The sequence below is a fragment of the Cyanistes caeruleus genome, chromosome 28, assembly GCF_971803275.1.
Source record: "Cyanistes caeruleus chromosome 28, bCyaCae1.hap1.1, whole genome shotgun sequence".
NCBI classification, from domain to species: domain Eukaryota; kingdom Metazoa; phylum Chordata; class Aves; order Passeriformes; family Paridae; genus Cyanistes; species Cyanistes caeruleus.
Genome location: NC_141728.1, coordinates 5,105,339 through 5,116,440, shown reverse-complemented (window position 1 = coordinate 5,116,440; position 11,102 = coordinate 5,105,339).

Sequence of the window (11,102 nt, the reverse complement as noted above, 5' to 3'; positions counted from 1 at the left end):
ATCTAACTTTAACATTTGTTTTCATGTATCACCATGAAAACATGCTCATGAATTTCGTGTCATATGAAATTCAGTGTTTTTTTGACTCCTGGAACTAAGTATTAGAAACAAGGGCACACACTCTGTATCTCAGACTCCAACATCTGCCCCTCTCTTTTTTAAAAAAAAACAATAAAAAAAATCAACCCAAATCTTTTCTTGGATTACTTTTCAAGAAGGGTTATTTTTCTTTCACTCATGTTTTAACAAATGAGGCTTTACAATATTAATTTTCCCACTCTTTCACTTGAAACCCAAAGTCCATTGCTCTTGCATGTGGGATCCAAGCTGTTCAGCTGTCAGCTGTGTCTTGATACAGTTCACATCTGCGTGCTCGCTCTTCTGCTCTTTGGGCTGTCTGCTTGTCTCTGCAGCTGAGGAGTTTCCATGTTCTTCGCTAGGAAGTTACTTCTGCTTTGAACCTGTGAATACACAAACATAGACTTTCCTCCAAATTATTAATTGAAATGAATTTTTAATCTTGCGTCTGAACTTTTGACTGGAACCAAAGAATTCTCTCTCAACTTTGCTTGAGTACTGTTAGAACAATACCTGATAATTGATGGAATTGGCTTTGTAACAGACTTGTTTTAAAAGGACTGTTCAGGAATTATTTGTAATAGATATAAGATCTTTACGCTTTTTCCAAAAATTTAAGGTATATAAGGTTTTTTTACTTCTGAGGCATAGCCTTGGTCCCCCCCTCTTTTTTTTTTTTTGTAATTAAGTACGGTATTTGTTTTTTTTGTTATGACAATGAAAAACCAACAAAGTAGAACACTTGCACATGTATACACATAAGAAATAACACCTTTACAGAAATCAAAACTTTTGAAGAAGATGCATAATTAATATTATGCAATATTAAACTTATCTGAATAATTTTTAATATGAATTGCTGAATATACAAAATATATACTCTCATCCCAGAGTCTGCCACAGCTGATAAATCAATGGAAGATTGGAAAATCATGTCTGGATAACAATTTTCCAAGCTCACTGTAAAATCCAGCTGCTATATTAATTCACTAATTGTCAAGTTAAATTGACCTGAATATTGTTTTGATGCAGAAAACTTTGGGGTTTATTGGTAAATTCTCTATCCAGGTAAAGTCAAGGCTTGGCCAGAGCCTTAGGCCTCATCTGGAAAGATGTCTCTTAGGTCATTTTCAAAGCAAGGGGTTTAAGAATAGCAGCCATAAGATGCTTAAAACACTGCAAACTTTTAAAAGGCATTTGTATAAAACAAATGATCAGATATCTTAGGTAATTGACTAATTAAACCATTCAGCAGTTAATTTAATCTGAAGTTTCTTTCGTAACACTTAACTTTCAACCATGACACATTTTCTTAGAATCCCGGAAACTAAAATAATAAAGATACATTGGAGTAGGCAAATGCAAATCTTCTTAAACAAGGAAAAGAGTAAAAACCAACAATCAAAAAACTCTGTATAGAAGCAGCTGCATAAGTTATTTACTAAGATGCATCTGTAGTTAGAAAACAAAAAAATCTGAAATGACACGTGTCTAAAAGGTAATTACACAAAGATATATCAAAATGTGTATAAAGCTGGCTGTAAATACAACGACACTTTATAGATAATGCTCATCAAAGAAATCTATAAATTTACATTATACAATGAATATGTCTTCAGTAAGTGTCTGAGGAAATCAAGATAATATTTTTAAAACATTCACGTCTTAGTGACTAAAAATGAATTGAAGTGAAAAACTTCTAATTTTTTTGTAAATAACAATCACTATTGTTTTTTGTGCAACATATAGAAAACCAAAACTGCAGAGATTATAACAAACAATAGAACCTCCAATGAAATCAAGGGTGTCACAGACTGCATTCACTGCTATCCACAAGTAGCTGTTCATCAGCATTCTGTCACAGCTGTTTCAGTTGTAGTCATCTTCAGCTCTCCAGGAAAATAACTGTGCAGTTTAAACAAATGTCTTCAATAAAACATGAAGGAATTTAAATTTTAAACCATAATTAAAAATAATTAAAAATTAATTATGATAAAAGGAATAACAAAACTTAACGTCAAAATTACAGAAGTTATAACTTAAGTTAAAAACACTCAAATTTAAACATAGTGAAATTTAACTTTGATTAATCTTATTAACACTTAATCTAGATCAGATGAAAACATGACTTAATCTTACTCTGTTATTATAAAAAAAAAGGCAACTATAAGTTTGGTATACAATTCTTTGAACACAATATAACAGGAACATTGGTTCACTATAGAGATTATAGGGATGCAACAAATTTATCACCATTCTATGTTATCTGGTTTTGAGAATAACCCATGATAACTGCAGATGTTATTAAAAACATCCATTTGTAACAAGAATTTGCTTGGTATATGCTTAAATTTGTTAGGATTTTTAGAGTGCAGTCTTACTAGAAAAAAAATACAACACTACAGATTTGGCAAGTTGCTATTCAGCTTTTGTAGTACTTTTCAGAAACATTAAGTCTAACTTTTTAACTAAAATCCAAAATCTAAATTGGTATATATGCTGTTATACATGTATTTGTTTTTTTATAACAAAAAGACTCACATTAAAATTTCTTTATTAAAATTGTCAAAAAACCAAGCAAATGGGTAATATATGGTTAACATAACTTTGAGATTACTGAAGCTGTATTGTACTAAATCCACAATACACTTATTCAAATGAAAGGAAAGGTTAAAAATGAAAGAAACCTGTCATTCAATCCTTTTTCTGTAGGGTTAATCATATGATCTTTCAACTCAAATCTTGCAGAAATTAACTGTAACTACAGTAATAATACTTGATCACTCCGTATCATACAATATTACATTATCAGTAGATGTATAGAGAAGATAACATTTTCAAAACTTTCATGTATTGGGAATACTGAAACAGAAGAAAAATCTTTTAAATTTTTTGGGATGCATAAATATCATAATTTTCTATGATGAAATAAATAAATAAATAAATAAATAAATAAATAAATAAAACTAGCAGATATCATTAGAAATACAACATCCATATATATTCTATTCTGCAACATTTTTGAACTTTTTGATCCACTTTTGAAGGCACTTCATTAGGGGCTTCTTTCTGAAGCTTAACTGACTGCAATCATTTGCAGATTAGCCAGTAATGCATCTTACAATGCTTTTGATTTTTGCCTTTCGGCTATTTTTCTGAAGCCATTGCAGAGATGCTGGACTTTGTATTGCCCTGTCCCGTAACCCCGAGCCCATGTCTGTGGGAGGATTTGTAGAGTGAAAGAACTGTGCATGAGCAGGGCTGTGCTCCAAAGGCTCTTGGCTTTGTGTGGTATCCAGTGAAACCATCTGCTGCGGTGGAGCTGTTGTTTTTCCCAGCTGTTGTTGCTGTGCTGCAGCTGTATTGCAAAGGCAATTCAATTTGAAAAGCGGCGCTGCAGCGCCTGGGGGCGGTGCCGCAGGCGGGGTCTGGAGCTGCGGCGGTGGTTGCGTCACTGCTGACGTCACTTTGACTGACAGCTGTGGCTGCAGGCCCAGCCCTGGCAGGCGGGGCGCAGGGGCCGCCGTGCCCGTGGAGGTCCCGGACCGCTCTGGGTCGGGCCGAACCCTCCCGAACCCTCCCGGGGGGGACAGGGCTGTCCCCTCCACCCCCCTGGGGCCGGAAAGGGACTCGGCTGCCGGCACGCAGGCGGCCAAGGAAGTTTCCCCTCCCTCTTCTGCCTGCAGCAGCGCACCGAGCGCTGGAACAGCTCCGAGAGAGCTCAGACACTCTTGCAAAAGCTCCAAGGCCCCTTTTTGCAGATTCTGCCCGCGTTTTAGAATCGCCTCCTCGTCTCTGTATAGTTGTTTCTCTGGGCTTTCAACAGGCTTAGACATTCCCTGTGCTACGGTGGAATTCAGGAAGGCTGCCACAGACTTTACAGCGTGCGGGAACAAGGATTCCGCATCTGACTGGGACAAACCCTTCTGTTTTTCTGGAGCCATCGTGTCCCTTGCCTGAGTTCCAGAGTCCCATTTACTGGCCATGACTTCATAAGGCACTGCAGAAGCCATTAGAAGTTCAGTCGCTGCCTGGTCTCTCAGAGTGGTTTTTTCATATATTCTCACGTTTATCTTCTCCCACAGGCTTGGGGTAAAAATTTTCTGTGAATCCACGTTAGGGAATTCTGCCCGTACCCAGGATAGAAGGCTTTTAAGCTCCTCCGTGGATACAGAGATCGGGTGCTCCTTTACCGTAGCTTCCAAGACAGCCAAAACCTCCCCCTCAGGTTTGGACATGTTTCCCATATTTTTGCTCCCTTCTGACGGCTTACCTGACCTGAGGGTCAGCTTTCTCTCAGCTCCTCTATCCGTGATCCGTTCCACAGCTCACAGACGTCTGGCTTGGCTTGTCCGCTCTCACCAACACCGGGATTATCGAGATCTTCTTCTTCCCCTTTCCAGGGAGTTTTCCAGCTTTCCGCTGTCTTCTCTCTCTTTTTTTTTTTTTTTTTTTTTTTTCCTCAACAGGAGCCTTCAGTTCAAAGTGCCCCAAGTTTGGGAGCCATTTGTCTCGTTAAGGACTTTTGGATTAGGTTCTTTTTCCTTTTGAACTGAAGATTAATGAGAGGGAGGCAGTTTTCTCTTGTTTGGGCTCAGTTGTTTATTCTTTTCTTATCAGCATTGCAAGGTACAAGGAGCTATGTGCATGATGATAGAAAAGGGGTAAAATGGCTTACAAAGATCCTCTTCAAGGTCTTTTATATGTCCATTTACCCAATTAACAGATGCCAACTCAATTATTTTTCTTAGTGACCCAATGATCCAACACCTGTGCGCTGCACTGCGGCACTTTTACCCAATCACTTACTACTACCCAAAAACCCTTAAGAGAAGAACATAAAGAAGCAAGGAGAAGGACAAGAGACAACACCCAAAAATCTTCCATCTTGTCGCCTGTTCTCTAAACTACTTTTTCACCCAGTGATTTAAGAAACTTTCTAATCTACACACTTATACTTTTCCTATCTAACATTTGTTTTCATGTATCACCATGAAAACATGCTCATGAATTTCATGTCATATGAAATTCAGTGTTTCTTGGAATCCTAGAACTAAGTATTAGAAACAAGGGCACACACTCTGTATCTCAGACTCCCAACACCAGAGTAAGCTAGTGAGGAAAATGCCTGGCCTGGCTGGGCAGGGAGCTTTTGCAGGAACTCAGGAAAAAGATGAGGGTGCATCACCTTTGGACACAGGGACAGGCAACTCAGGAAATGTTTAAGGATGTCGTTAGGTCCTGCAGAAAGAAAAGTAGAGAGGTGAAAGCTGAATGAGAGCTTATCCTGGATGCTTCTGTGAAGGAGAATATATTGCATCAGGCTGGAGCTGATCTGGCTCTGTCACTGGGGCCCGCACAGGAGTGGGTCACACCCCAGGAGCAGGATGAGCCCAGCTGTGACTAGAGTACTCACTCCACGGCTTTTGGCTGTCAGTCTGTGCTCTGAGGAGACAAGGACAAGAGGAAGGTCTTTTGCATGGGATAATAGAGGATTTATTGCTCTGGGGAATCTTGGGGGCAAAAGACAGAAAATGTGAGCGGGCAACAGCTGAAATAGGGAGGTGGTTCAAAGGGAGGGTCCAAAGCATCAGCTAATCAGAGATATCCTGGAGAGGGTAAAAGGCAGGGTTCACAAAATCATCATCCAACTGGGGCCCAAAACACCAAGGATCCACTGTGACACTGCAGGGCCCAAAGCACCAAGGATCCACTGTGACTCCACGGAGTGTCATGGAACCGTGGAGACCATTGTGACACTGCAGGGCCTCATGGAACCATTCTGACACCAAGCTGGCTGGGAGTGTGGATGTGCTGGAGGGCAGGAGGGCTCTGCAGAGGGAGCTGGACAGGCTGGATGCAGGGCCCAAAGCCAACAAGGTGAGGTTGAACAAGACCAAGTGCCGGCTCCTGCACTTTGGCCACAACAAGGCCTGCAGTGCTCCAGGCTGGGGCCAGAGTGGCTGGACAGCGGCCAGGCAGAAAGGGAGCTGGGGCACTGATGGACAGCAGGCTGGACATGAGGCAGCAGTGTGCCCAGGTGGCCAAGAAGGCCAATGGCCCCTGGCCTGGATCAGGAATGGTGTGGCCAGCAGGAGCAGGGCAGGGATTCTTCCCCTGTGCTGGGCACTGCTGAGGCCACACCTCGAGTGCTGTGTCCAGTGCTGGGCCCCCAATTGAGGAAGGCCATGGAGGGGCTGGAGCGTGTCCAGAGAAGGGCAACAAGGCTGCTGAGGGGTCTGGAGCACAAGTCCTGTCAGGAGTGGCTGAGAGTGGGGGTTTTAGCTCTTGCTAAAATCACCAGAGAACTTCCTTCCTTCTTGCTGTGAGATATGGATTAGGAGAAGGGCAAAACAGGCTTAAAACTTAAAAAGAATAAAGAACCTTTATGAACAGGTCTACAAGAATAAAAAACAAGCTAAAAACCTCCAGAAATCTTTCCTCCCCCCACACCCAACTTTTCCTTTCCCAAGTGACACGGCAGAGACAAAACCTGGGATGTTAAAGCAGTGCCAACTCTACAATAGTCTTTTCATCTGTGTGCAGGGAGAGGAGTTTTCTCTTGTCATGCCATGGAGAGTTCTCCACAAGAAACAGTTTTCCTGGTTTTCGTTTCTACAAATGGCAGTCACCCAGGCACAAACTCTGCCCTCTCCTCCCATTTTCACACCACTCAGAGGTGTGTTCATGGGCCATGAGCTAAAGGGGTACTATTTTCGGGATGAGTTATTCAAAGGCAAAAGTTCTCTTCATCTCTGAGAACAGAGGTTTTCTTGTTCTCTCCGTGTGCGCAAAGGGTGTTCATCAGCTCTCATCTCCCTCTCTCTCTGTTCAAGCTCTCATGGGATCACAGCTACTCCACCATCTGCTTGGCTTCATCAATGGATACCTTTGCCCAGATCTACAGCTTGAATACTTCAATCCCCCAATGCTCTTTCATGAATTAAAGGAGTTATTTTTCAGAACATTATTATTCATCTCCATGGCCCTACCAAAAGACTATTTCAGCTTATTAGAGCATCTCCTCTTTCTCCTTCCATCTCAGGCTTGATTCCTTCTTTTACTGACCTTGATGTTTCACGTTGTCTTTTTCCGTGTCACTTGGTTCTTTTCTTTTCCTGGAGAGAGGATTAAAGTCTGCAGGTCTCCTTTGTGTAGTGCAAGGGTTAAATGTGTCCCAAGCCATGGCAGGCAGTGGTGGTGTGGGATTTCAGGTGTGGCTGGTGCCAGCTCTCAGGAGCTGTCTGTGCGGGCCGGGGGGCAGGGGGGTGTTGGCGAGTGTCATCAGCCGTGGCCTGGCCCAGCCTGGGGGCCGGGGGCTCCCCTGGGAAGGGCTTTGGCCACCCCGCTGGAACGGGACCCGGAGGGCTTCCCGGGAAAGCCAGCAGCGCAGCAGAGCCTGGCCTGGCCTGGGGGGGATCCCGCAGTCTCCATCTCCCCCCGGGAGCAGCTGGGCTCCGGCCCAGCCCCCCCCAGGCCGCACAGGCCACGGGGGAGCGGGGCCAGCCACACCACAGCTCTGCTGCCTTTCAAGGCTGCAAAGAAAGAGACCAGGTCCTGGGCTTGGGGGTTTAAAAGGTGGCATTCCCAAAGGTGAAGTTACTTTTCAGTGGTGCAGAATGCTGTCAGTTGTCAGAACTGGCCAGCTATTGGCTTGATCTCAAGCACAGAAGGAACTCCCCACAGCCTCTCTCAGAGGAATCACTTCTGTGGGTGTTTCCCACTTCTTTCCCTAAATGCTGAACTCCCACACCCTTTGACCATCACATAATTCTCATAACTCACAGGCATCAAGGCCTTATTTAACACCAATTAAGTTGCTCCAGTATCAACCAAGAATTCTACTTCTTGTTCTTCTTTCTCTAGTTTCATTTTTATAACCAGAGGGTCTGTTGGGGTGGACTCCCCGGGTCCCCTTCAGTCTTCTTGTGGATGTGTGACTGCAACCACCCCTCCTTTCCCTTGTTTCTTTTGGCTATCTCACTTCCACTTTGGACACTCATTTTTCCAGTGACCAAATTCTCCACAGTTCACACATTGGTCTCTACCCAGTTGAGACGGGCCTCGTTTGGGTGGTCCTTGTCCATCCCTTCCTTTCCCTTTTCCTTCCTCCTGTACCACTGCTACTAGCTTCTTCATTTCTTGCTTATATCCCTCTTCTCAATTGCTGAAAACTCTCCATGCCACTTCCAAGAAGGCTTCTAAGTTTCACCCATCTGCCCCCAAAGCTTTTGGAGTTTACACCTCATGTCCCCTGTGGATTGTTCCAGAAATAGATGAACTAGCTGCTGTATTCCTACTTCAGAGCCCGGCTCCAGTGGTGTGTGTCTGTGCATCGCGTCCTTCCAAGGATCTGGGAATTCCCAGGGAGATTCCCAGGGACCTTGTTTGATTGCATATAAGGCTGCCCAGTTCATGGTTTTAGGTCCAGCCCTCTCCACTTCCTTCACTCTCCACTCCTGGCAGCTTTCTGACTTTCTCCTTGCACTCGACTGATTTGGATCCCATTGTGGGTACTGGAGAGGAAAGTATTCTTTTCCATCCATTTGTCATGTTTTTTAATGGTCTTTTGCCAGGTCCCCTGCTGGTTTTAGAACCAATTGTTTCTCAGTTTTGGTTAATGCATCTAATAACAATTGTGTGTCCCTTCAATCTGGGTTATGTTGTTTGACTATATATCGTAAACATTTGGCAGTGTTTACTGGGTCACTTTGATAATTCTTTGTGACCTTTTCTCAGGCCTCTTTGTCAAGAGGAGAAAATGGTTCCATAACTACCATTGTCCCTTCTGGTCCTATTGCTTCCCACAAGGGTGCCTGTAGTCCCTGCTTTCTGCTCCGGGATGCAATCGGGCTACCTGGGGGTGTTGGGGCTGATGCCCCCTTAAAGCTGTCGGGAGGAGGTGGAGGGGAAATGGAGCTTGCAGGTGTGGAGGGGGCAGAGGGGCAAATGGAGCTTCCAAGTGCACCTCTTCCTCCTGCTGCCTCCTAAAGGGAGGGCTGATTAAATGAGTACAGTTCTGTTCTTGCTGGGTTGCTGCTGGATAGGCCTTACTCAGCCTGATGCACCTCTGGCCGAGGCTGCAGCTCCAACAGCACCGTTTGAGCTTCCCTTTGTTGGCCTGATTTTCTTTCTCAAGGGCCAACACCAAAGGATCAGAGGGGCTTTGATCCCACAGTCCCTCTGCCATTCAGGGTTATTCCAGAGGGAGAAAAACATATCACAACCCCAAAGCTCATCCCACTTCCCCTGGTGTCTAAGGAAAAGCATGAACTGCTATGGATGTACAAAATGCTCATGGTGAGAGAATTCTCCCGGGTCAAGCTGTTCAGGTATAAGCAATTTATTATTTGGGTAGAGGGAGGAAGAGACCCGTTTCTGCTGCCAGCCTCGGCGTACACATGGTCAGGGAGGGAGAGAGAGACTGGAGAGGGGAGAGCAAGAGCCAGGGGTAAGAGAGTGGGGAGGACAAGAGAGGAGAGCTTAAAGAGAGAGAGGGGGGAACAAAAGAGTGAAGTTCTTCTTACAATACATTATATCCTTTTCTATAGTGAATGTTCTAATTCTCAATAACCAACCAGTGCAAGATATGCCCACTAAAGAATTTTCATATAGTCTTTATGAATTACTACATTGCCATACAGTGTTACATTTCAAACTGTAAAAGCATTTCAAATTCCTCTCTTCCTGCTTGACTTTTGGATTCTCTGTCTGCAGAAGGACATTGTTTCATCAACAGGGATTCTCCTTTAGCTGGCTAAGCTATTGTTCTGTGGTTATACACTAACTAGTACTTGGCATCTTATGACTCAAAGCGAGCTTTCATTTCTATTTCCATTCTAGGCTTCATATTTTCAGAATCTTTTGCTAAACAATCATATTCATAAGGTTTCCCTGTTTCATCCTCCCCAACAAACTGCAGCAGGGTGTTGTACTGTGCTGTGCTACTGGGGGCCACCTTGCTCCGTCATCCAGGCGATCCAACAGCCACCAGTGAGAACAATATTTTATTGAACTCTTTTTGTTCTCAATTTCAGGAGACGGGTTCAGGAATCAAGAGACAACTCAGTATGAGGTAGCTACTTGTTCCACTTTATTGCAGTTTCAGCTACAGTTTTATAGTATTTAGTAAGGTAACACACGACACTTGTTCTATTATGATGGGATAATTGCCATTACTCACGCATCAGTTTCCACATTATTATTGGTCCAGCTCATGACACCCGAGCTCCATAAGGTACTTCTAGCAGAACTCATAAGATACATTAATCAGGCTATATAAGATACATTTAGTGGGCTTCACAAGATCCATTTTGCAGATTTCACATTCACATCCTATTCATTGCCACATTAGCACTTAGTTTTCCTTTGATCTTTAGCACAATGTTGTGCCAAGGACTCACGCTAACTCAAAGTCAGGGTTGTGCAGGCCTTCCAGGGAGCAATGGCCACGAGAAGCAAGGCATTCTTCTACACTCAGTGCCCCCAGTGCTTGTGATTTCTTTCCAATGTGCTAAGACACATCCCAGTGGGCTGGCTCTCGGTACCTCTTTGCCCTGTCCTGCCCCCATTATCTTCTCCTTCTTGTCTTATCCCATTTCCACCTAAATATTTCCTCACAATTTCTCATAGTCTTTTTCCCACTCTTCTTTGTGCACAGCCCAAGTCTGAGGCACAAAATGGGTCCTTCCACACGCAGGCTTTAAGATCTCAGGCTCACGACCAACCTGTCCTCGCTCACACTGCGGGCACCCCCTGGGCTGTTGGGCAGAAGAGCAGTGCCAGCGTGGTGCACAAACCTTACACTGGAATAATACCCACGCAAAATGTTGTCCCTGTTGTGAGTGAAACACCCCAATAGCACAAATACACACTATTCCTGGCATCCCTTCTGTCCCTTCTGGCATTTCCAGATCTTTAGGAGAGGGCTGTTCCCAATCCAAAGCTGTGATCTTTCCGGCAGAAGTTTGATAAACTCCCTCTAATAACACCCGCTCGTTCCCTCTGTCTGTCCAGTGGTGCCC